This window comes from Thamnophis sirtalis, unplaced genomic scaffold (assembly GCF_051295495.1).
Source record: "Thamnophis sirtalis isolate CommonGarterSnake01/CBP01778 unplaced genomic scaffold, rThaSir2_p1.2 scaffold_1, whole genome shotgun sequence".
Classification (NCBI taxonomy): Eukaryota; Metazoa; Chordata; class Lepidosauria; order Squamata; family Natricidae; genus Thamnophis; species Thamnophis sirtalis.
Window position 1 is genome coordinate 74,233,936 of NW_028261381.1, and position 24,828 is coordinate 74,258,763.

The 24,828-nt window shown below is 41.9% G+C and overlaps 1 protein-coding gene across 1 annotated transcript in view; it reads left to right on the top strand.

Moving 5' to 3' along the window:
* Positions 1-828: 828 nt before the first annotated feature.
* TSPAN4 (tetraspanin 4) overlaps positions 829-24,828 on the top strand; it is a 741,621-nt gene continuing 717,621 nt past the window's right edge. The window contains exon 1 of the mRNA XM_087716373.1: positions 829-917. The gene's annotated coding sequence lies outside the window, so the exon portion shown is untranslated. The remainder of the gene's footprint in view (positions 918-24,828) is intronic.

Sequence of the window (24,828 nt, forward strand, 5' to 3'; positions counted from 1 at the left end):
CATGAAGTGCAGAATGTTGTACAACCCAAACCCGGCAGGCTTCACATATAAGTTCTTATGTCTGTGTGTGTGTGTGCGCGTGTGTGTGTTTGCTGAGCCCTGTATGTTTGTGTCAAGCTGTCAATTCCATAAAATTATGCGCAGCACAGGGTTTGTTCCCGCTAAAAAGCTTTTCTGGGAAAGCCTCTGAATCCCACGACGGCATCCCCGAAACAATTTTTCGTCCTTTCCTCATCAGCTTATCTTTCGTGAAGAAAGAGGCAGAAACACAGTATAAAAACCAAACTGAAAGGACATAAGGTGCAATTGTACTGGTGTGTCGGTCCCTATTGGGGGAAAGAACATTCCACGTTTGGTCGATATAGGACAAGCCACGTCCTATTTCCAAAGCTTAACAGCCAAAGGCAAGTTTCTCTGTTGTCGCTCGGGGTACCTACCACACCGAGCCGCCAGCGTCTCTCCCCCGTTCAACCCCAGGCGACGAAGCTGCCGCTGCTCCAAGCTTTCGCAAGGTCACGCCCACTCCCGCGAGCGCTACTACTCCGCAAAAGGGGAGAAATAACGTTTCCGGCCTTCCCTAAGTGTATTTTAATTTCCCAGGGCAGTAACAGAAAATAGAGGCGTGTACCCATAAATATCAGCGTGATCTGTGACAAGTGTAAAAAAAACCCCACACCCTTCTCTTTTTCCCCCTTTTTAATCCAAATCGATCCACCCAAGGATAAAAACAATGGTACGTTCCAAGAGGTACGGCACCGCGTTTGGCTCAAGATAACTGCGTTCCTCTACAGCTTCGCGATTCTCGTGCGCGGCGCGCTGAGTATCAATCTGGCTGGTGCGTTCGGCTTGCGGAGCTCCGAGTTTTAGGCAGCTGCTGAGCTCCGGGGCTCATCGGAAGCAAGCGGCGAGACGGCAAGGTATTTCCTCGCTTCTTCTTCTTCTTCTTCTTCTTTTTACGTTGCCGCGGTGCTGTTTGGACGACACTTGTTGCCGAGAGTTTTTTGTTTTTTTTTCAACGGAGAGTTCGGACGGGGGATTGGAAAGGCTCGTCTTACCGCTCCACTGATTTGCTCCGCAAACTGGAAAGCGCAACTGGTGGTGTTGCCATTGAGCCCTGCTAAGTTTTTCCCCCTCTCCCCTTGTTGATGGGAGCAGTGCTACACTATAGAAAATAAGCGGAGGGGGAGGCAGCGGATAGAAAACAGATGCCCGTCTGCTTGCGAGCTTACCGTAGAAAGCCGGTTGGTTTGTTCCGCTGCTGTCGAAGAGTGATTTCTTCTCGCTTTTGCCCCCAAACCTCTCGAGTTAGTAGAGATTTTGCCTGTTTGCGTGCAAGGGGAAAAAGATGCGGGAGAGGTGACTGAGATGCCGCGCTGTGCAATTTTTAAAATATCGAGAGAGGAACTCTAAATGGAAACCTGGTGCTAGTAAAATAATACCAACCTTCCTTCTTTTTAACTTGAGAGACCGAATGGAGGAGAAAGCAGTGATTCCCCCCCCCCCCCCAAATCGCGTTCTTCCTTGGCTGCGCCGGCTCTTCTTGCTCATCGTTTTTCGTTCCCGAAAGAAGGAATTTTCCTTCCTTCCTTCGGAATGTGAAGTTAATGGAGCCGGTGACTAGGTTAATGTCACGCGAAAACTTGCCCGGTAGAGATGTGTTTTTTACCCCCCAGGAGCTGGTTTAATTTCTCCAGCCTCTGGAAGGGAAGAGCTTCCCCGCCTCGGCTTGGAGGGGGCAAATCAACCGCTGTTTTTATTTGGTACATCCCGGTTTCTCTCCGCGCACCTTTCCTCAGACGTAACCCCACGTGTGTGTGTGGTGTGTGTCAGTGGGTTTTACGCCCCGAGAAGGATGTACGGGTCTTTGAGGGGAGACGTTTACATGGGGGAGGCGAGCAACCCTGTTAAGCAATCCACCTGATTGAAATCGGTGGGTCGGTTATCGAGGAGCAAAAAGTCCCGTTTGCTCAATTAATCGGACGTTGCACTGGTATTAAGGCTCCCATCGGGGTGGGGGGGTGTACATATGCGCTGCTCTTCCTTCCGAGCATTTCGACGTGCTTCGGCCTCCTTTTTTTTTTCCGCTTGGTGGAAATCTTATGAGGCGTTTCAGAACGAGAGAACTGGTTTAACATCACCCCGCGTAAACTTAAAAGGCGGCCTGTGTGCAAGTGCGCTAACCATGTGAAGGCTGGTGAAAATAAACGGGGAAAGAGCCGATTACGTACTCTATACTTATCTTACTCCATGTTCCTGTAATCCAATGAATAGGTTTCTCTACAGTGCGGACCGCTGTTGATGTCACAAGACTAGAACTTTTCTGCTCTTGTGATTTGGCTGAAGCAACTGGGTGTGGCCTTTTTGACTTAATCTAGCATAATTTTGGCTTGCTCCTTCTGGGCCAGATGTGCTGAAGCGGCTCTAGAGTCTAGACTACTTTCCTTCCAAAGGCTGGGAGTTATTCACACGTGTATTTAGAACAGAAATTTATACCTTTTTAGGGGATTGTGGTCCAATGACAAAGTTGGAATGTGGTGGAGTTATAAATCATGGGGGAGAGGAGAAAATTTGAACAATACAAGGGGTCATAAATCCACAGATAGGTCCCTGCCCTTCTTTAAACTGTATCTGCACTTTTAGGCAAATGCTTAAAAAAAGGTTGAGGGGGGGGGGGATCTTTGAATGTCAGAATGGAAGTTATGGAACCCAAGTCAGTTTGGGAAAGAGGGCACCAAGGAGGTCTTCCTTACAACTTGGAAGGCTACCAAATATATGTTTGGGGCAGGTTGAAGGATGGACATTTCTGGGTGATATTGTAACCAAAAACCTATGGTCTTTTGGAGATCTTTGGACTCATCATCACACTACCACAGCTAATAGAGTTGTGCATCTTCAAATTTAAAGTCACCAAGGTCTTTGGTGCATGCAAGGAGGAATGCTCATCTTTGTACCTCCTTAATATAACTGCCTTTTTCTAGATGCTGCGATTGGCCTTTACAACTGCTGCTCAGTGTTGGAAGAAAAGCCCACAGAATTAACTTTTTTAGCTAATTTGATCCAATCTATTGGGGAATCGAAGGATAGACTCTTTTCCAATGTTCTGATTGACTCCTTCACTGCTAGGGTAGAAAGAGCTGCAAGTTTGGAGAAGTGTTGACCTTCATGAAAGTCTCCAACCATCATATTCTCCCATGTCCTGGCTTCTGTTTTGTTTTATGGAACTGATGCTAGTTTATATACTGATGGAGAACAGAAAATAGCATGCTAATCTTATTTCCCCACCCCTATGGGTGTGTTAAAAACTTCCAAAGTTCCGGAAGTTAGTGGGAAAGTATTCTAGATATGCTTTTGGTCTATTCCAGCAGGATTCTTAGTTTCAGAGACCTGTATTATTATGGTTAGATTCAAGAACATAACAATTGTGATGCCACATATTTTGTATAGTTAAAGTAGATTTAAGTTGGCAGATATATATACAGTATCTGCAATTGATTTTGGAGGGAAAGAATGGATCTAAACAATCATGAAGATTATTTAGTGGGATTACATTCCTGAATCCTGTGTGCTTAACATAGTTAGGAAAATGAATTATAAATGATTCTTCACTCCTACCTAAGTGGAAAATTAAGCAGAAGTTTTCTTGCTTTTTTATCATCAGATTTTCAGGTAATTTACAATGATCACACTATTTTAACAGTAAGTTTACATGGCGAGAAGAACACGTCATGTTCCCTCTTTCAATAAACTACATAGAAGGAAGTGATATATAACAGTAATCTACAAAGGGGACTTCTCTGTAGTGGCATATTGTGAGAAACTGTGGGAAGAAAATGGAAGAAAAGCACATTTTGGGGAGAAGAGATGGCACAGCTGGGTTGTGAAAGTAGTGAGAAACAGCATTAGAAAATTATTTCCTTGTAATGAATTCACTACTGAATGGTTCTGCCTAATGCAGGTAGTCCTCAACTTACAACAGTTCATTCGTGACTGTTTGAAGTTACAATGGCACTGAAAAAAGTGGTTATGACCGTTTGTCACAACCTTTCCAGCATCCCAATGATCATGTGATCAAAATTCAGATGCTTGCCAACTGGTTCTTTTTTATGACGGTTGCAGGGTCCCAAGGTCATGTGATCACATTTTGCAATCTTTTGACAAGCAAAGTCAATGGGGAAGCCAGATTCACTTAACAACCATGTTACTGATTTAAAACTGCAGTGATTCAAATGTTTAACAAAGGTGGCATGAAAAGTCGTAAAATGGGGCAAAACTCACTTAACAAATTTTTCACTTAGCAACAATAATTCTGGGTTCAATTGTGAGGACTACCTGCACTTTACTCTTAGAGTTTTCAAGATTATGTTGCTATCACAGTTTTAACATTACATATGCTTTCTTGAAAGTAATTTGTTTCTTTTGTTTGCTTCCTCTGTGGGGCTTGACACCTATTCTTGAAATTCTTTGCCTTCTCTGACATTTGTGCTACACTTTAGAGTCTGTACAATTTTACCTTGCCTGTTTTGGATTGAGTTAATCAATCTTATATGTTTTAATTGTTGAATATTGAATAACACTTTTATCACCTTTCTTTGTTAATCTGAAAATTAATGTGGCTACTTTATAAATTGCATAACACACGGCTGTTGTAAAATACTTAGTTCCTTAAAGCAGCTATTTTGCTTTCATAAGTTTCAAAATGTATCTTCTAAACATTTTGGAATGTTTAGACCTAACATTCAGTACTTTAACTTCGACCTTTTACTGTATCTACCGTATGAAGTTGTTAATTAGTACATAAATTAAAAGTAACAGGGAGATGTATGACAAATATATATTAATGTATCATTGATTCTGGTTCTCACAATATTGATCTCAGGGTAAGCAAAATAATGAGGTCATTGCATGAGAGAAGTATGAGAACTCTTGGAAGTATCCCAGACCTTGTAGAAATAGGGGGGAGATAGCAGTAATAGCAATAGCAGTAGACTTATATACCGCTTCATAGGCCTTTCAGGCCTCTCTAAGCGGTTTACAGAGTCAGCATATTGCCCCCAACAACAATCTGGGTCCTCATTTTACCCACCTCGGAAGGATGGAAGGCTGAGTCAACCCTGAGCTGGTGAGATTTGAACCACTGAACTGCTGAACTAGCAGTCAGCTGAAGTGGCCTGCAGTACTGCACTCTACCCACTGCGCCACCCACTGCGCCACCAGGGAACAATATAGATAAGAGACAAAATAGCCCACTGAGCACAGAGCTAATGCTTCATTGCCACAGAATGCTGAATGCTTCTTGTGAAACAAGAACCAGGCAAACTTGGAGATGGATTTGGTTGGCTGGAATAGGTACACCATTATACAACTCTACGTTGTGTGACTAGAACTATTTCAATTTAGACAGGGCCAAGCCTAAAGATGAAGGAGTGGGATCCAATCAAGTCCAATCTTTTATGTGCTTACATCTAATGGACAGAATCTTGCTAAACTAAACTTATAACTTTCCAATCTGCTAGATATATCCTGAGACACTTTGAATATTAGTAGCTCAGGTTGGTAGTTATGTTGATGGATTGAGCTCCAAGCTTGGTGATTTGGTTGCAAATGTTTTGTCGCCATTCAAGGAGATATCTTCAGTGCACTTGGGAGTGTGCTTGACTGGGGGACCACTGGCCTTGACAGATCACAAGAAATCAGACCTCATCACACACAACCGATCAAATCAACCTGAAACCAGACCATGATATCATCAGAAGACATCTGAACAACAACACCAGTACTAATCTACATCACACAGATTAGTCAATCTGTAGTCACAGATTGACTACTCAGCAACTGCAGCCAGCCAATCACACAACCTAAAATCAGACCAGGATTCAGAAAGCCATTTAAAGGCCAGTATGCCCCAGAAAAGCACAGTTCAAAGCACACTGAAGATGTATCCTTGAATGGGGATGAAATGTTTGTAACCAAATCACTAAACTCAGAGCTCAAACCAATGGCAATAGCACTTAGACTTATATACTGCTTAATAATGCTTTACAGCTCTGTCTAAGCAGTTTATAGAGTAAGCATATTGACCCCCCCCCCAACAATCTGGGTCCTCATTTTACCCACCTCGGAAGGATGGAAAGATGAGTCAACTTTGAACCTGGTGGAATTTGAGCTGCCAAATTGCAGGCAGCTGGCAGTCAGCAGAAGTAGCCTGCAGTACTGCACTCTAGCCACTGTGCCACCGAGGCTCATAACTTTATGATGTGGTTACCCTGAACCTCTTCCCGCTTCTCCCATCCAGCGCAGGCTTGAGCTGTTTCTTAATCTGGGCCTTTTCTGTGAAGGCTCTGAGTTGGCAAAATATTCCTCCCCTGTTGCTGCAGGTGCACATTTCATCACATGAATATCTTTATTAAGACAAGAAATTGTTTACATTCAACTCTAACTCTGTGTTTAAACAAAAATAGTTCTAATTTATCTACTTTATACTAGAGATTTACTTTTCAAATCTAGTTGTTGGGCAATGACAACATACAATTTAGGAGCAGAATGTTTGAATAGATTTAAATGTTCTCCCACTGATTTATGAATATTGCCAGGATTGTGTTTTTTCCCCCTCAGGTTTTTGCAAATAACAAAAATTCTTGTGCCAGCATTTCTGTTCCACTCTTTTTGCAGTCTACTTGAAAACTATGGTGGTCTCAGAAGAGATTTAATCAACTTTTTTTTGTTCTATAGGTCAAAAAAGTATACTTCACTCATATTTCAGTGTTTTTCAGTAATGTCATCATCATTGTCAAAACCAAAAACTGTATTATGACAATTATATGTCCTGTAAATAATTAATTTTAGAAACATTAATATGTATCAGTTTTATGAGGACCATTGATCAATAAAGTTAATGTCTTGTTAGGTTGTTTGATAATAAGGACTAGTTAAAATACTCTTTCTTTGTGGGAGGGGGGAAAGTGAAGCACTAAATGTCTTGCTTAGAAAATACTAATTGATAGTCTACAGTTCACAGTTGAAAACCATCTTAACTATCTGAAGTATTGAATTCTTTTACCTTCCAGTTTAGCAAAGTTGATTTGGAAAGATCTTACTTGTTATTTTATCTTTTCTCTCCGGGTGTCTCAGATAATTATGGTTGAAATGGTTAGCATGCTGATATTTAGAAAAGATATCAGATTATATGGATGCTATTTACTTGATTGTCTAGGTAATTTTATAGACTGAAGGAATATTATACATTGAAAGTACATTAATTTTTCACAAATTTGGAGTGGCAAATGGCTTCTTGAAAATTGTGCATATAAACAAAACTCGTGATATGTGGGTCACTGGCAAATTGTTGCATTCACTTTAAGACTGTTTTCATGTTTGCTTGCTTTATTTAATGAAACCAGTGATGGCAGATCCATGACACATGTCAAAGGTAACATGCCATTTTTTGGATGACATGCCAGCATTCACCAGCAACAACTATTCTCAGAAACATAGTCTGTTATCTTGTGATTTTTGGAGGTTATGGATACCTTGCAATAATGGGTTTGAGGCCTCTGGAGCCTCCAAAAATCACACAAGAATGGGGTGTCCTTTCACATGTTTGTTGGCTGCAGAGGCCACAGAAGAAGCTGCTTCAAGAACAAAGGCCTTATGCAACTTGGAATACCTCATAGATGCTGCAGTGGCCTTTTCAATAGAAAGAGAACACTGCCTGAAGGTAAATAGCACACACCAGATCCTGGGGAGTGCTGAGCTATGGAGCAATTGCAACATTCCCCAAGGCTCATGCGGAACCATGAGGTGGCCTTTTGGAGTAGCAGCAGTTATATTATGGCTGAAGTCAAGGCCTTGCCTTCTACTTCAGGCTGAGCCTCAGTGTTGCTGCTGAGTTGGGTATTATTGTTGGAGTGGCCTAGATAGAAGGAAAATAGAAAATTGTTTCTCTCTTGTTTGGGGGAGTACTGTATCTGTGGCAAGGTAGGCATTTTCTGAATTGTTGACATGCAGAGCCTAAAAGGTCTACCATTACTTGAGCAAAAGCAAGCTTTACTTAATCCAGTTTTTTGGGAGTTTGCATGGATATACTGTGAACAATAAACTAACAATATGGCCTGGATTCACACAACTGACTAGCCCAAAGGGTACTTGACTAATTTGTGGTTCAGCACATTGAATGACCACAACCTAAATAAATCTTATTCCATATGTTCATCAAATTACTCTGGTGTTCCATATTTATTGCCCTTTCTTATTGCATAGTTCCATTTGACCAGCAGAAGCTTTGGATTGCATCAGATCTGGTTGTGATTGACAGAATAAAATAAAATCTTTAGAGTACACTAAGAACTGTGCATGTTACAATGACGGCACACTCAGATGTAGGATCCAGCAGCTATTTCTGCCATCCTGAATGGAGTTAGGTACAGTGCCTCTTCTTCTTTCAAAATGCAGCCTTTTCTATAATCCTTTATTCATGGAATAGCTGTAATGCTTATCTCAGCATGAAATGTGCATTAGGAATAAACCAGGGGGAAAATAAGAAGCTCAATGGAAGATGTGTGCAGGAACTACAGATGTTCAGTAGTTGATGCTTCCAAAGAAATAGGAATTGAAGGGAAAAGTCATGCAGATATAACCATATCTAGCCCCATTCTGATGCAATTTCGCTTTGTATGACATTAGATTAAAATTTTCCTTTTGCCTACATAAGAATAAGCACCATTAAACTGAAGAGAGATGACTTATGAATAAACATTTCGAGAAATAGGCTATAAGTGGGCCTTGCAGAAACTTGCATATGCAGCTATGATTTATTTGAAGGCCTACAAGTTCCAACTTTTTGTTATTTAGAGTATTACATGAAATATTCTAAAAGCAGGGAGGGTTAAATAACTTTTAAAGAGCCAAGGTGGCGCAGTGGTTAAATGCAGCACTGCAGGCTACTGCTAGATCAGCAGGTCAGCGGTTCAAATCTCACCGGCTCAGGGTTGACTCAGCCTTCCATCCTTCCGAGGTGGGTAAAATGAGGACCCAGATTGTTGGGGGCAATATGCTGACTCTCTGTAAACCGCTTAGAGAGACCTGAAAGGCCTATGAAGCGGTATATAAGTCTACTGCTATTGCTATTGCTATTTTCTGGTTTTTATTCAGCTCACGTTTTCCTTCCTAGGGACAATAAGGCATGCCTTTTCCTAGTTCATCATGCTGTTTAGGTAGTTCTCAATTTATGACCACTCTCTTAGCAACCATTTGAACTTACAATGGACACCCCCTCCAATGGTACTTACGACTGATTTGAAGTTCTGATCCCCCCTTCTGTGGTCACATTCCATTTTGGGCTCTCAGCCCTCAGCCCACATTTATGGCTGTTTGCAGTATAAGTATAATATTTATTGTCATTGTACTTAAATACAACGAAATTGGTTATGACCTGCTTAATGACTGGCACAACATATGATTGAAAATCTGGGCTTTGTTATGATTGTAAGTTGAGGACTACCTGTAGCCTCTATATTTGCAAGGTATGACTATTCTCTAGCGTCTGATAACTTTTGAGTTCTCTCTTTCCTCTGTTAGCAGGAGTTTAGAAGGAATGTTCCTTTTCCACCTTTGCAGATCCAGTGGTTAGAAGAATGAGAACTAGATCGAATTCAGATGGGAAAAGATTTGGATTTTGTTGAAGATTTCAACTTTATTCTCTGTGTGATTCTCTGGTGTAACTTCTAAGAGGGTAGGCCCCCTTTTAAAAAGAGCAGGACCATGCAAACAGAAGATTTTAACATATATTTTAGACAAGCATCTCAATTAGTTTCACATTCAGTGAATATCTCTTTAAGACAAGATCTTAACAATTATTCATGTTGTTTGCAGGTAAAAATGTGCAGTCATTAATATGCAAGACTTGGATATGCCAGTCTTGATTCAATTTCTTATGTCTAGTCAGTTAATGTTGGACTATCACATTGATCAAAGGTTCTGCAGTACCTGGAGCAAATGTCTGAAAATAATGATTTCTCATATATGTCCTTTTAGGACTGAGATATTGAAGACATATTTGTATGACATTTGTGCTACCATCACAAAACAGGAGACATTTAATTTTGCTATTTTATCTTTTGGGGGGAAACAGAACTGTATTAAAAAAACCTAAATAAACTGATACACTGGGAATATATAATATATTGAGACCGAGCATTTTTTTCCAGTCCTACTAGGCCAGCGCTGTCAAACTCACGGCCTGCGGGCCAGATGCGTCACGTGCTAGCCACACCCATGCCCAGTTTAGCAAAGGGGAAAAAAGTCATAATACATCATGTGATGACACTGTGATGATATGAGTTTGACACCCCTGTACTAGGCAATTTCTATTAATTTTATTAGGCACCAGGCTAGAAATCGGGAGATGGTGAGTTCTAGTTCTGCCTTAGTCATAAAAACCATCTGGATGACTTTGGATTGGTCCTTAGCCCAACCCACCTCACAGAGTTGTTGTTGTGGAGAAAATAGGGGAAGGAGGACTATTAGGTGTGTTGTTTGTTCTGGTTTTTAACAAGCTATGAGAGCTGTTATCTTTCTTTATTTCTCTCCAACTGTATACTATGAAGAGTTAGTAGTTTTAGTGTAATATTGTAGCCTCATGTAATAGACCACATCACAATCATCTCCATTCTGGGTTTTCTATTATTGTTATCCCCATGGATATAAGATGAAACATTCCATGTGAGTGAGAATGGAATTTAACAGTTGTAGAAACGGAGTGTGTGTGAAATTTGGTCTATGTTACTGTATTTGCTGCTCAATAGGAAATTGGTGTAAAAGTGCTTGGGGGATCCACAAACTCAGTTATTGCATGGGGATTGTGTATCTTTAGTCCATTGATACTGCTTGCCGCTCATACTATTTCTGCACTTGTTCCTTGCACGAATCAGAATCCAAATGAGAAGTAAATGTGTCTGAAAATGGAAGATAAAGAGTAGTTTTGGAGTATACGTGAATATCCTAGGACTAGGTACACTCTCTCCATAAGTGTCTAGACTTGGTGGGGAAAAGTAGAACTCATGGGTTGATGCCATGTTATTCCATTTCTGGGCTAAGCTCTTCTATGAGGGTCTGGAATTGAGAATGGTGACCTGTTTTGTACTTTGCAAAGATTTGTTGCAGTTATGAAGAGTCTGAACTTTAAAAAGAGCTCTGTTTGATTCAATAGAAGCCCAGTCTCTCTTACTTTCAATCGAGCCATGAGGTTAGTATAAAGTGACCAGATTTTAACATTGGTAAAGCGGGACACCATTAACCGGGGGGGGGGGGGGGGCTTTCTTGATTTAAAATTTGGTCCAAAAGCCTCTTTCTTGACAGCGCTTGACAGCGTTGTTGGGGCCCAGGGATCAATTATCCCAGAAAAATGGCCAATTAATTAACCCTTCTCCCCCCCTCCTCTCCGGTTTCCCACCGGCCCCCTCCCCATCCCCACGCCCGCCATTCCCCCTGGAAATCTCGGCAGAATGCTCTCCCCTCTCTCTCTAGACGGACCCAGAGGCAGCCCAATCCGCCCCAGCCCCGCAGCTGAGCCTTGGACACCACTGCCGATCTCAAATGCTGGACTTGCATCTGTCCACGGCACCACCTTGGGCAAGGAAGGAAACTACCGTTCCCGGCATGCAGCGGAAGCAAGGAGCCGCCCCAGGTTCCCAGCATCCTTTGCGGAAGGAGAAAGAACTACATCTCCCAACAGCCCCTTGGAGCCCCTCCCCCGTGCTTGAAGAGACTTTGGGAAGCGGGAGCTTGCTTTGCCCAGGGCTTGATTCGGGCATAGTGTGCAGGCGCAGGCGATGCCGGTGTCTTCAATAGCCGTCACTGCTGCTTCTGGGCTGATGGGGCGGTTCCCACCAGATGCCCCCCACCCGCCCCGAAGGGGGAGGAGGAGCTGCCCAAAATGAGGTTTCTCCCCCCCCCAATGCAATAGGCAATCAGACAGAGGGCCGGAAAAGCTCTGCCCAAAATACAATACAGTAGTCCTTGATTTACAACTAAAAATAGGAACTTTTTAAAAATGCCACGGGATGCGTGACAAATTATTAAAAATTGGGACTGTCCCGCCAAAAGCGGGACGTCTGGTCACCTTAGGTTAGTAATATTTGGAACCATCAGAGAGTATTATATCACAGGTTTACAATATTCAGTTGATTGTATATCTAAATATTGGGGCATATAGAAGGGCCTTCAGTACCTCACCATTTTCTGAGGCAATAGTCACTAGGATTTCCTAGCCTGTCGCATTCTCATTGCTAGGGTTGCTGCTGGGTGTCTTAGGTTGTTTTGAAGTTGCATCACATGGGAGAATCGATCCTGGATGTCTTTGGAACAGAATAGCTGGACAGTAGGCAAAATGAGGGGCAGGATGGCAAATTCAAATTGTTTTACTACCGTGTTTCCCCAAAAATAAGACAGGGTCTTATTTTCTTTTTACCCACAAAATATGGCTTGGGCCTTATTATGGGGGGAGGGTTTATTGTTTTGGAGTTGCAGGGCAGCTGCTCTCTTGCGGGCAGGCTTCCAAAGAGCCGGGCACAGCCTCATGGGCGAATGACTAAGTTGCATTGTTGCAGCAGTGCAACACAACAGCCATGAAGCGACCACGCTCAGGAGCAGCCCCCGGCAAACCCCCTTTCCAGCCAGGCACAGCGTCATTCACTGACCTAGGGGTATCGCTAAGCTTGCCGCCTTGGAAATGCCAGTGAATGGTGCTCTGCATGGCTGGAGAAGGGGGGGTTGCATGAGCAGCTGTTCTACCCTTGCTCACATGCCTCCCAGCCTCACGATGCCCTGGCCCAGCTCTCCCTGCAGAGCCCGGGCACCTCTGCTGCCGCTGCGGCCGCTGTCTGGGCATACACTCTATGGTTGTATGCTCTGCTGGCAGCTGGTCCACAACCATAGAACGTATGCCTAGAGCGGCCACTGCTGGAGGAAACAAGGGGAAACATGGTACCGGTTCTTTGGGCGTGGCTTGGTGGACATGGCAGAGGAAGGATACTGCAAAATCCGCATTCCCACCCCATTCCTGGGGGAAGGATATTGCAAAGTCTCCATTCCCACCCCAATGTGGGGCCATTCAGAGGTGGTATTTGCTGGTTCCCCGAACTACTCAAAATTTCCACTACCGGCTCCAGAAACTTGTCAGAACCTGCTGAATTTCAGCCCTAATAGATTCCCAGGGAAGGCAATTAGACCATGTGTTCTTGTGGGTTTGAAGCAATTTCAGTTTGTTGATTTTGTTGAATTAGTTTTTTCTTGTAATAAAATTAGGGAGAAAATGTTCATGTTTGTTCTCGTTATTATCCCTGATAGCTTTGCAAGACTTTTATATTTTAAAGTGCTGGCTTTTCCCGAAAATGAAATTTCCCTTGACCCTGACATGAGACCTGTTCAAACCATTATACTGCCCTGTGTATAAAGAATTGCTCCTTGATGCACAATTTGCGTTAATGCATTTTTCATGATTTTGTTTTTAAAAAAAACATGGATCATTGAGCTGATGCACAGTATCTCTACTTGCAGTACAACTTCTGTCAATCTAGGATTGCCAGTTCTAGGAAAAAGATGTTCTGGAGATTTCTCTCTCCTGCATACATGTGGGTGATCCACACGTACATTATGGCATATACATATGTATACATATGTTCATGACAAAATCCAGACCAGAATAAATAAATGATTGAATTAATAAATAAATTGTCCAGAAAATAAGGTATACTATTAATTGATACTTTATCTTCATAGCCTATTCATTTTCTTATTTGCATAAGAATTACTTTCGTCACAGAAATACTATAGACATGGACCATGGATCCCCATGGATCCAGCAAAAAGAACAGCCAAAAACAGGGGTGGAGATGAGAAAGATAAAAAGATAAAAGATAAAAAGAAAGGATAATTATTGAATTTGAAAGAAAATAGAAAAAAGAGAAACCATTGAATAAATATGAGGGAAGCAGAAGGAAAGGAAATTTTTTTAAAATTTCTTTATCATATTTATGTCCTGTAGGCTCCCGAGACAAATCAGTCTTTGTATAAACAGTATAAATTCAACATCATAAATAAAATTCTAACAAACCCTGAAATATGATAAAACATCACCGTTCATTATCTGTACACTACTAAAATTCTCATGCCTGTAACCTTTGACTGGGTGAAATGATCCATCTTAGGGCAAAATGTTTTCTACCAAGATACCTCAAATAGGCTAATTTACAGAATGCGGAGACCTATGACTCCTCTGGAGTGAAATTTTAGAAAGTTGCAGCTTCTTCAGTGCTGCTGGGTTGCTGCAGCTTCAATGTTCCCTCACAGCTTCCTACAAGTCCCACATCCCTGTGTGCTCACACTTGATTTTTCCTTCACCCAGCAACAGCCATTTACCTGCCTGTTGAGAAAGAAGGAAGAATGAGGGAAAAGGGGAGAAAGAGGGAGAAAGAGGGAGAGAAGGAAGTGAGGAAGGGGGAGGCAGGGAGGAAAGAAAGAAGGGAGAAAAGAAGAGGAAGAAGGATGAAAGGAGAAAGGAAGGAAGGAACAGGGACAAAGGAAGGGAGATTTCTGTCAGCTTCCCACAAGAAAACACTCTGGGGAAGCCTACAGGAAATCGGAAGCTCCTACTGATTTTCAGCCCACCTGTGGTTGTCATTCTGTGTTGGTTAAGGAAATTTCTCTGAAATGATGAGCCTTGTTACAACAATGAGAAATACACAATAAAAATTCACAGCTACAATTTTAAAATCCCGGTCAACCTCCCTAAAATCATGGATTCCCAGAAGGGAAAGTTTCAGTATGGAAATAACTTTTTAAAATTCTTCATAAAAGAAGTCAGGGAGAGGCCAACTTAACTTCCAAGGAAAGGCAGTCTATAATACTGATGCAACCACTAAGAAAATCTTGACTGGATGTTGCAAAAGTAGTTGAATTCACCATGGAAGCAGCCTCCCCCCCCCAAGCAATAGTTAATTGCTAATTTTCAAAAGCATCCAGTTTTCAGCTGGGATGTCTGCAGTCTTGTGCCCACTCACTGTTTCCTTATTTTCAGTAATTTCTTCTCTGCAGATGTGAATCCCTTGCTCTTATACAGGTAATTATATTGGGGGAAGAAAACCCTCTTCTTTTTGTATAAAAGTTAAATACTGTAGTTGAGACTTGATTTTTATGACATCTAAGTGCTAATGAAGAAAGTAGTTTTTATCTTTGCCTTCCCAAGGCCAGTAATTTTCTTTAGTTTTGAAAGGAGGGAATTGAATTGCCACTTTATTATAAAAGCAACTCCTGTTCATGTTCATTAGCATTGAAGTATTCACAAGTCCAAGTACTGTAATTCTCTCGCAGGACTGCACCTGTCTTGCAAATGCCACATTGTTCACGAATCTTTTTTTAAAAAAAATACATAAAGAAACTTAAGTATTGTTAAGGGAGTAATCCTAAGGAATCTTAATTAGAGAGCTGGTCCCATTAAGTGTAGGAGATTTAATTCTACATAGTAACATTTTTACTAAATAACCACAATTGATATTGGAACATCCATCACTAAGTAAATCTTTTTTGCCATGGTTGTTATACAAATCTCACAGTCATTAAGGGAATCTGACTTCCTTCCTTGATTTTGCTTATCAGAAGCCAGCGGGGAAAGTTGCAAATGGAAATCACGTGACCCTAGGATGCTGCAACCATTGTAAATGTGAGTTGGTTGCCAAGTGCCCAGGTTGTGATAACGTCACCATGGGGACATTTCGACAGTTGTAAGTGCAAGGACCAAGTCATGTCATTTTTTCCCCAGCGTGCAATACATTTGAATGGCCATTAAATGAATTGTTGTAAACTATTTGTAAAGATATATTTATATTGTATTCTAAATGTGTAGTGAGAAGACAGGATTAAAAGGTTGTTTGTGGTAGTGCTGGAGACATGGATAGTGCATTTGTTTACCTTAGGAAGTCTTGAGTGAATAGTCATACTTTATATGTATACTAATCAAATTAGGGAAAGCACATAGAATATAATTTTTGGAATTCTTTCCAGCTTTTTAGAGTAATTCTAGTCTAGATCACCTGACCAGACAGGTAGACTTACAAAGGGTGAGTCTGCAATGCTCCCAGACATTCTCCTTCAAGGATTCATTGGGGATTTTTTTTTCTTTGAATATTTTTCTCTAGCCCAGTGTTTCTGGGCTAGAGCTGGCTGGGGGATTCTGGGAGTTGAAGTCCACAGGACTTAAAGTCACCAAGGTTGAGAAGCACTGCTCTAGCTGGATCTAGCCCATGTTGAATTCATCCATTTTTCTTCCAATGCCATTTTTGCTCCTGTTCTCTTTTGTGTCTGGCGAATTTTTATGCTGATAGATAGACAAACAGACGGATGGAGGGAGTTCTGAGCCACTTTTCATCCTATTTTCCCCACATCTATTGGAGTTGGAATGAATAAAAATAGGAAGCTTCCTCCTCTCCCCCCCAAAAAGGGTTTGCTTGCTTGTTTGCCAGAAAATTTGAAAGTCTTATTTTTGTAGGCTAAATTGGCCCTACAGTGGAACTGCTGTAAAACATATTTTAGAACTTGTAATACCATCTTTGCCTGCTTACTGTGTACTAAGCAACCTGATTTATAATTACGATTCTCTTGCATCATAAAAGAGCAGCTGTACCTTAAGCTTTGCTCTGTCACTACTCACAGTATTCCCTCCTCTGCCCAAACTCCAATTACAGACACTTCTGTAGCTTTCTTTCATAAAATATAACTGACCGGACATCTAACAATTGTTCCTTGAAAGATCAATTTATGTTATGGTGCAATAAAATCACAATGCTACTTGTGAGATTCAAACCCCAGTCCTGTCTTCTCATATCTGAAATGCTAGTTTGGTACAGTATTGGATTCTAAATCCATTTAGATTTATCCAGGGGTATTTCATTCCTTTGTTTAGTCTCCCATGACTTATGAAGAGTATCTGACAAAACTATAATAAGCTTGCTCATGTTGATCAAGGGAGAAAAAGCAACAGCTCCTAACGGTGTACTTGCAACCTTGTACTGTAATGCAGCAATAATATTTGACATAAATCAGTATTTTAATAGTTACTTGTCAAGAATTATATTGGTATTGTGACAGTTGGATCATATGCGAGTTTGGTGGGAAATACAGCCTGCTGAATATATGGGGAGGCAGTTCCATCTGCCCAGACTATTCAGAAGCTGAATTGCTATAAGAAATGAGCCTTCTCATTAAACACATCTTCTAGTGTCTGATCAGTTTGCATATAGGTAGCCCTCAATTTATGACTGTAATTGAGCCTGGAATTAGGATTGTAAGTTGCGCAGGTAGTTAAGCAGGTCACCATGTGACTGCACCCAATTTTACAACCTTTATTGCAGTGGTTGTAAAAATGAACACTATGGTCATTAAGCAAATCCATTGTCCGCAATGGATCTGTGGCATAAATCTCAGTCATGTGACCCACAGGATGCTGCAAATGACAGTAAATGGAGGTCCGTTGGCAGGTGCGCGATGTAATCATGACTGGGGAGGGGGGCAATTTTGAATCTGGGTGTAAGTAGTCCCGGGAAGTTTCATCATAATCTTGAATGGTCACTAAGTGACAGGTTGTAAAGTGAGGACTATTTGTGTGCCCTGCTACTCTGAGGTGGACAACATAAGGTCTCCGACAGGGGTGGGTTCTGGTTTCTGTTACTGCCGGTTCGCTCAGGGATGCGCACATGCACAGTAGTAAAAAATTGCTGCTGCGCATGTGCAGAAGCAAAAAATAAGATGGTGCCGCCAATAGAACCAGGTCAGGGGCGTGGCCGGCCAAGTTACTACCTACTCAGCTGAACCGGTCCGAACTGGTAGAAACGCACCTCTGGTCTCCGAGTTCTGTTGTACTTCATATTGCTACAGGCCTTTAAAATGTAGGGATTCCTGCAGCATATGAAATGGGTGGCATTAATGAAGGCTTATGTTCCTTGGAGTACATGTATTTGCTGTGTCTGAGTGGCAACTGAAAAAGAATCAGATATAACTCTTCGTAGTGGTGCTTAAACCTACTTCATATATGTGTGAATGAGGGTAGAGAAGTCATAAGTGTTTTGGGGGCATTTCTTAACTAATTTCTGTAAAAGCCACTGATTTATTTTGTTGCCTCTGTGGTGCAAGAATGTTCATTGACAATGTTTATAGTGAGTTAGAGAGGTTTCATGAGTTCATGTGGCCTTCCTTTGACATCACGACAAAGTGATGGCCCCCTGCTCTTTATAATCTTGAGCTGTTCTCACAGAATACAAAATATTTTATGGATCTTATTCAGTGACGCTATTTAGTGACCGTACATCATTTATTATAAAGGACAGTCCTTTACTTTAGAGGAGCTGCCCTTTAGATGTATTTAATTTGTTTTCTTGGTTTTGCTCTTGAATTCTCCTATGTAAAGAGAAGTTGTAAACATAAACAATTATTATTATTTTCAAAATGAACCTCTTTTTCAATTTGTCCCTTTTCATGCTTGTCCTTTATTTTTTCCAAGAAAATGTGAGGACTGTAGGTATATAATCTGTTTTGCATTTGATGAGACAGTTACACATCAGTTTGAACTAGGTAGACTGTGAAATACAGTTAATTTTACTCTTGTTTACTTAAAATGTTAATTCATCATTCAGAATGTTTCCAGGTGGTGTACAGAAAAGTCTATGTTTTGCTGATGAAACTATCAATTATGTTTCCCTGGTATAAGTTGATTTCTAATCTGTAATTTAAAGTAAAATCATCACCACCGTAGTTTCCTGAAATACTTACTTTTTTTTTTTGCATACAATTTTTGCTGATTACACATCAGTAAGGATGACTTGGTTAAGGCTAATGCAGTGCTTTTGAAGCAAAGTCCAAGTTGAATAAACAGGTTTCTTTTTTTGAGACCCGAACATTTCCTAACCAGCGAGGTTGTTTTTCACTCTGCCAGCGAAAACCTAACCTCTGTTTTTGGCTACGATGGCCTCCTGCAACCCTCTGCTAGCGACAATAGAGCTCGGAAGGGCCACCTGTGGCCCTCTCAAGCTCCATTTTTGCTGGCAGACGCACCATAGTCCAATCCTTTGTTTGTTTCCAGGTCGGCCCTGTGGGCCAGATCTAAGTACCTGCGGGGCAGATCTGGCCGATGGGCCTTCAGTTTGACACCCCTATCCCAGAGTATGCAAAGTCGGGCTGTACAGGCCTTTGGGTTCAAAGGGAGAAAGATACTTTGGAACATCTATCAGCAATCTTTAAAACTAGATATATCTTTTCCTGGGATACTGCCTCTGCTTTAGAGGGCATCCACATGATTCTGGGAATGGACACGGCTGTTTTAAGGAGTTAACAACATATGATATGTGGGCGCTTCAGCAAGCTGCAAACTGCACGATTCATGTGAAATTGTTGCCAGGAGTCTTTCCTGTTTTTTTTTGTTTTTGTTTTTTTTTGCTCTCCCTATTGGCAGTTGGAAGAAATGGAATATCTGTTAGGTTGGGTAGATGCATTTGTTCCCTGTCTGTGAAGAGGAAGGGCATATATTTATGTCTTTATGCAGCACCATAACTCTGGCCTGCTGTTTGAACTGCCCTCCCTGGATGAAAAATAGCAGGCATAACAACATATAGAGACATATGCTGGGTCAGATGGAAGTCTCTCTAGTTTAGGAGTTGGCTCCTGCAGAGACTAACCAGAGGCTTATGAGACGCCCATAAACTACCAATATACAGTATGTGCATGTAGATGTAGCACCATCCTGCTCATGTTTTCCTGTAACTGCTGCAGAGATTCATAGCGTCTCCTACCCCATAGCTAGCCCTCTGAACTAGAAACAAGTGAAACGGTTTGTGTGCATAGATAATCCTCACCATACAGCCACTCATTTAGCGACCGTTTGAGGTAACAACAACACTGAAAAAGTGACTTACAACTGATCCTTACAGCTACAGGCGCTGCAACATTCCCTAAAGTCACAGGACCAAAATTTGGATGCTTGGCAACCAGCATATGTATAATTCTTGCAGTGTCCCAGGGTTATGTGATGACCATTTGTAACCTTCCCAGTTGGCTTCCAACATGCAAAGTCAATTGTGTGTGTGTGGGGGGAATTGGATTCATTTAATGACCACATGATTCACTGAACAACCAGGACAAAAAAGGTGTAAAATTGGGCGCAACTCATTTAAGAACTTGCTTAGCAGCAGAAATTCTAGTCTCAATTCTGGTCGAATTGTGCTTGCATTTGGAAGAAATGGAATAATATAACAATGAAGTGTTCAAAATGCCCTTTCATTTGATTATGGAAAGCTGGCCTTTCAGTCTCTTGCATTTTGACAAAAGCCACTTCTCCCTGCATTGCTCTTTTATTGAAGCCATTTCTTTCAGAATCTGGGGGTTTATGCAGGGAGATACTTAACCAATCTTTCCTTATTGTTTAATAAAGTAAGGGAGAAGGAGAAGGGAAAAAACAAGGCAAACAGCATGCAGAAGTGCCCCACAATGAAATAGGAACTCTAACTTGAAGATTGTATTGAGAAAGGAAAAAGTGTTAGTTTATTAAAACTGATACTGTTGCACCATGTGTTACTTTTCAATGTTGAAAACAATTTGCAAAGGTGCAATATAGGGCTGTGAAATTTCTCTTGCTGCAGAAGTTTTGTGCCTCTTTATCTGAGCTGAAAAGTAGAGGACCAAACTTTGCATGTCTCTTTTTGACAGCCATCACTAAACTTTCCTTCCTTCCATTTTCTCTTAGCCAAAGATACCAAATGCAGGAAAAGCCTTAGATTTGCTTACAATGGTGAAGGAAATGTGCTTTTCTCTACTTTTTAATATATAACTTTGGGAACTTGAAATAAAAGAGTAAGATGGATAAAGATGGGGTAAAAGATATATTATCAGACTAATAAATGCAATGTTTCTTTTGGTTGGGGCACTCTTAACATAAATATTTGCCTTCATTCAAGAACTGTTAACAACTCAAGTATGTCCCTTTCTGCTATACTTGTTCAGGTACCAGTGTTCAAGCTTCAAGTGGACAATCACTTTTCTTAGAAAGAAATTTTAACAGAGCCTATGGATATATATGTTAATAGTTTCCTTTTGTCGTGGTTTTTAGAACTTTTTAGTCTGGGATGAAGCAGGATCAAAATTTCATGTCTATGTCTCTGAATAACAGAATAACATAGTGAGAAGGGACCTTGGAGGTCTTCTAGTCCAACCCCCTGCCTAGGCAGGAAATACCATTTCAGACAGATGACTGTCCAATTTATTCTTAAAAACTTCCAGTGTTGGAGCACCCACAACTTCTGGAGGCAAGTTGTTCTACTGATTAATTGTTCCAACTGTCAGGAAATTTCTCCTTAGTTCTAGGTTGCTTCTCTCCTTGATTAGTTTTCATCCATTGCTTCTTGTTCTGCCCTCAGGGGCTTTGGAGAATAGTTTGACTCCCTCTTCTTTGTGGCAACCTCTGAGATATTGGGACACTGCTATCATGTCACCAGAGGTGGTATTCAGCAGGTTCTGACCAGTTCTGGAGAACTGGTAGTGGAAATTTTGAGTAGTTTGGAGAACCGGTAAATACCACCTCTGACTAGCCCCGCTCCCATCTATCCTCTGTCTCCCAAGTCCCAGCTGATTGGGAGGAAATGGGGATATTGCAGTAACCTTCCCCTGGAGTAGGGAGGGAATGGAGATTTTACAGTATCCTTCCCCTGCCACACCCACCAAGCCACACCCACCAAGCCATGTCACACCCACCAAGCCACACCCACAGAACCGGTAGTAAAAATGTTTGAATCCTACCACTGCATGTCACCCCTAGTCCTTCTTTTCATTAAACTAGTCATACCGAATTCCTGCAACCATTCTGGTGCTTCATCATAGCAACTGTTAAAAAATTTAAAAGTATTATTGTGTTTCCCCAAAATTACAACATGTCCTGATAATAAGGCCATGCCATATTTTTTCTGTGGGCAAAAATATACACCCTCCCCAAATAATAAGCCCCTTGGACAACCCCCCCCCCCTCCAGCCAGGCAGAGTGCCCCTCATCAACCTAGCGATATCCCGAAGGCACAAAGCCACAGGAGCTGGGGGGAGGGGGGCAAAGGCACTCCCATTGCTTGACACCTTTGGGATAATGCTAGATTGGTGCGTGGCGCTGTGCCCAGCTGGAATGGGGGATTGCTGGGCAGCTGCTCTCATGAGCAGCCGCCCGGCAACACCCCTTTCCAGCCGGGCAGAGTGCCACTCACCGACCCAGTAATATCCCAAAGGTGCTAAGCCACATGGCACTCTGCCCAGCTGAAAAGAGAGGTCTTCCCACAGCCAGCCCACAACCATAGAGCATAGTCCCAGAGCAGCCGCTGCCAGAAGACTCGGCAGCGGATCTCCGGAGTTTGGAAGCCAGTTATGCTCAGAGCATGGCGGCAGCGGCAGCAGCAGGGCTGCGGTGGTGGCAGCGGGGCCATGGTGGCGGTGGCACCCTGGCCCGGCCCTGCAGGGAGAGCTGGGCATGGTGAGCCTGGGAGGCATGTGAGTTGGAGGCAGAACAAGTGCTTGTGCAACCTCTCTTTCCAGCCAGGCAGAGCGCCACGCGGCTTAGCGTCTTTGGGATATTACTGGGTTGGTGAGTGGTGCTCTGCCCGGCTAGAAAGAGGGATTGCCAGGTGGCTGCTCATGAGCATGGTCACCTCATGGCGGCTTTGTTGCGCTGCTGTGACAGCGCAACACAGCCGTTTGCCTCTGAGGCTGTGCCCAGCTCTTCGGGCGCCCACTTGCAAGAGAGCAGCCACCCGGCAACCCCAAACCAATAAGCCCCCCAATAATAAGGCCCAAGCAACATTTGGGGGGGGTATCAAAAGAAAATAAGACCCTGTCTTATTTTCAGGGAAACACGGTATGCCTGGATGTTCCATTTCTGTGGGTAGAATTCCACTTATCAGCTGTCTCCAGTAGCTGGGACTATGTTTGGAGAAGCATTTAGCTGACAATGCTTTTACTCTCCTGAAAATCTGCTCTGAGAATTGGGGAGCCTCCATAACAATATGTGGGATATGGAAAGCAGCAGGAGCCACATGATCTTTTGAAAAAAAAAATGCTGCCAGAAGCTGTATTAAATTGAAGTCATTTCCATAACCCGAAAGAAATTTCTATGAAGGATCCTGTCCAGTGGTGGGATTCAAATAATTTAACAACTGGTTCTTTGCCCTAATGACCAGCTAGGTAGGCGTGGCTTGGTAGTCATGTGACTTAGTGGGTGTGACCAACTCAACGTCACTCACATTGATGGGAGCTTTGCCTTAGCTGTTACAATGTAATAAGGGTTAACCAGAGAGGCAGTTTCTTTAAGCAGGGCAATAAAGATTAGATTAGAAACAACACCAGAATGTTTCCTTCCTGCCTTCCTTATAGGGTTAGTCCTGTAAAGTGAAAAAAACCAAAACCAAAATGAGATTTTTTTCCAACAACCGGTTCTCCAAAATGCTTAGAAAGTTAACAACCGGTTTTTCTGAATAGGTGCGAACTGGCTGAATCCCACCACTGATCCTGTCCATGCTCTGCTTCTGTGTCTGGTGAAGCCAATCTAGAAATGGCTGAAAGGAGAGAAGAATTAAGACTTAGGAGCCTGGCTAACAATTTTGAAATTCATATGCCCTACTTTCATTAAATTTAGTATTTAACAGTTTGCTGGAGTTTTGGTAAGCTTGTTATGTAGGATGCAATGAAGAACAGCTGCGGAATAAATTCATACATACTGTCTATTGCCAATTTGGAAAGCGGCACAAAGCCCTTGACTTGTTCCAAGGAGGAAGGAGAACTTGGCGGGGACCAATCTGTTTATTTTACACCTTGTTAATTGCTACCATTGGTTTAGTTTTTCAGTGTTAGGTAGGCTAATAAGGGACAAATCATCTCAAACGATCGTGTACCAACTATGGCATCTTTCCACTGAGCATTGCCACCTTCTGCTTAGAAAGAACAATTGATTTTGCTGGGAAATGGCATAAAATGTTGACAGTCCAGAATATGTCCTTTCAGGTAGTTCCCCCTAACTAGAAATGTTTCAGTTTAATATGTATTGACAAGCATTATTATTACTATTGTTACTATTAATATCTCATTTTTTAAATATGTACCGTAGAACCTCTGGTCACCAACACTTCTGACCACGACCAAATCGGGTGACGACCAAAAATTTCACAAAATGTTTGCATCTGGTCATGAACAAATATTTGGGTGACGATCAAACACAGCCACAACTATTTCCCCTCCCGAATTGATTTCCCCTTCTGTGCCATTTTCTTTGTACGCGCATGTGCAGTCAGTCTCGCTGCTGCTCACGACTAAATCGGGTTGCAACTGGTTGTGACCGGAGGTATCTTAAGGTGGTGAACATATCTAATACTCCTACCTCCCTGTATATTTCACAGGCAGTACCGAGCACTAAACTTTCACATACTTCGTTATATTATAATTTGTTTTAGCAAATTTGGTGAATTCATTGTATCAGTTCAGATAAGCTGAATAAGTTGTTAAGCTCTGCTAAACAACTAATATGGGTTAGTTTACATATAAAATCATCACAGAAGTGAAGATGTTTCTTGAAAGCCAGCTGGTTTGGCTCTGCAACCAAACAAGACAGGCACAGACTTCAATGGATAATTAGAACTGCAGAAAATACAATTGCTCCCAACTTGCCTTCCATTGTGGACCTCTATGTTGCACAAGTCAAAAAGAGAGCTGTGAAAATATCTACAGATCCCTCACATCCTGGATATAAATTGTTTCAACTTCTACCTT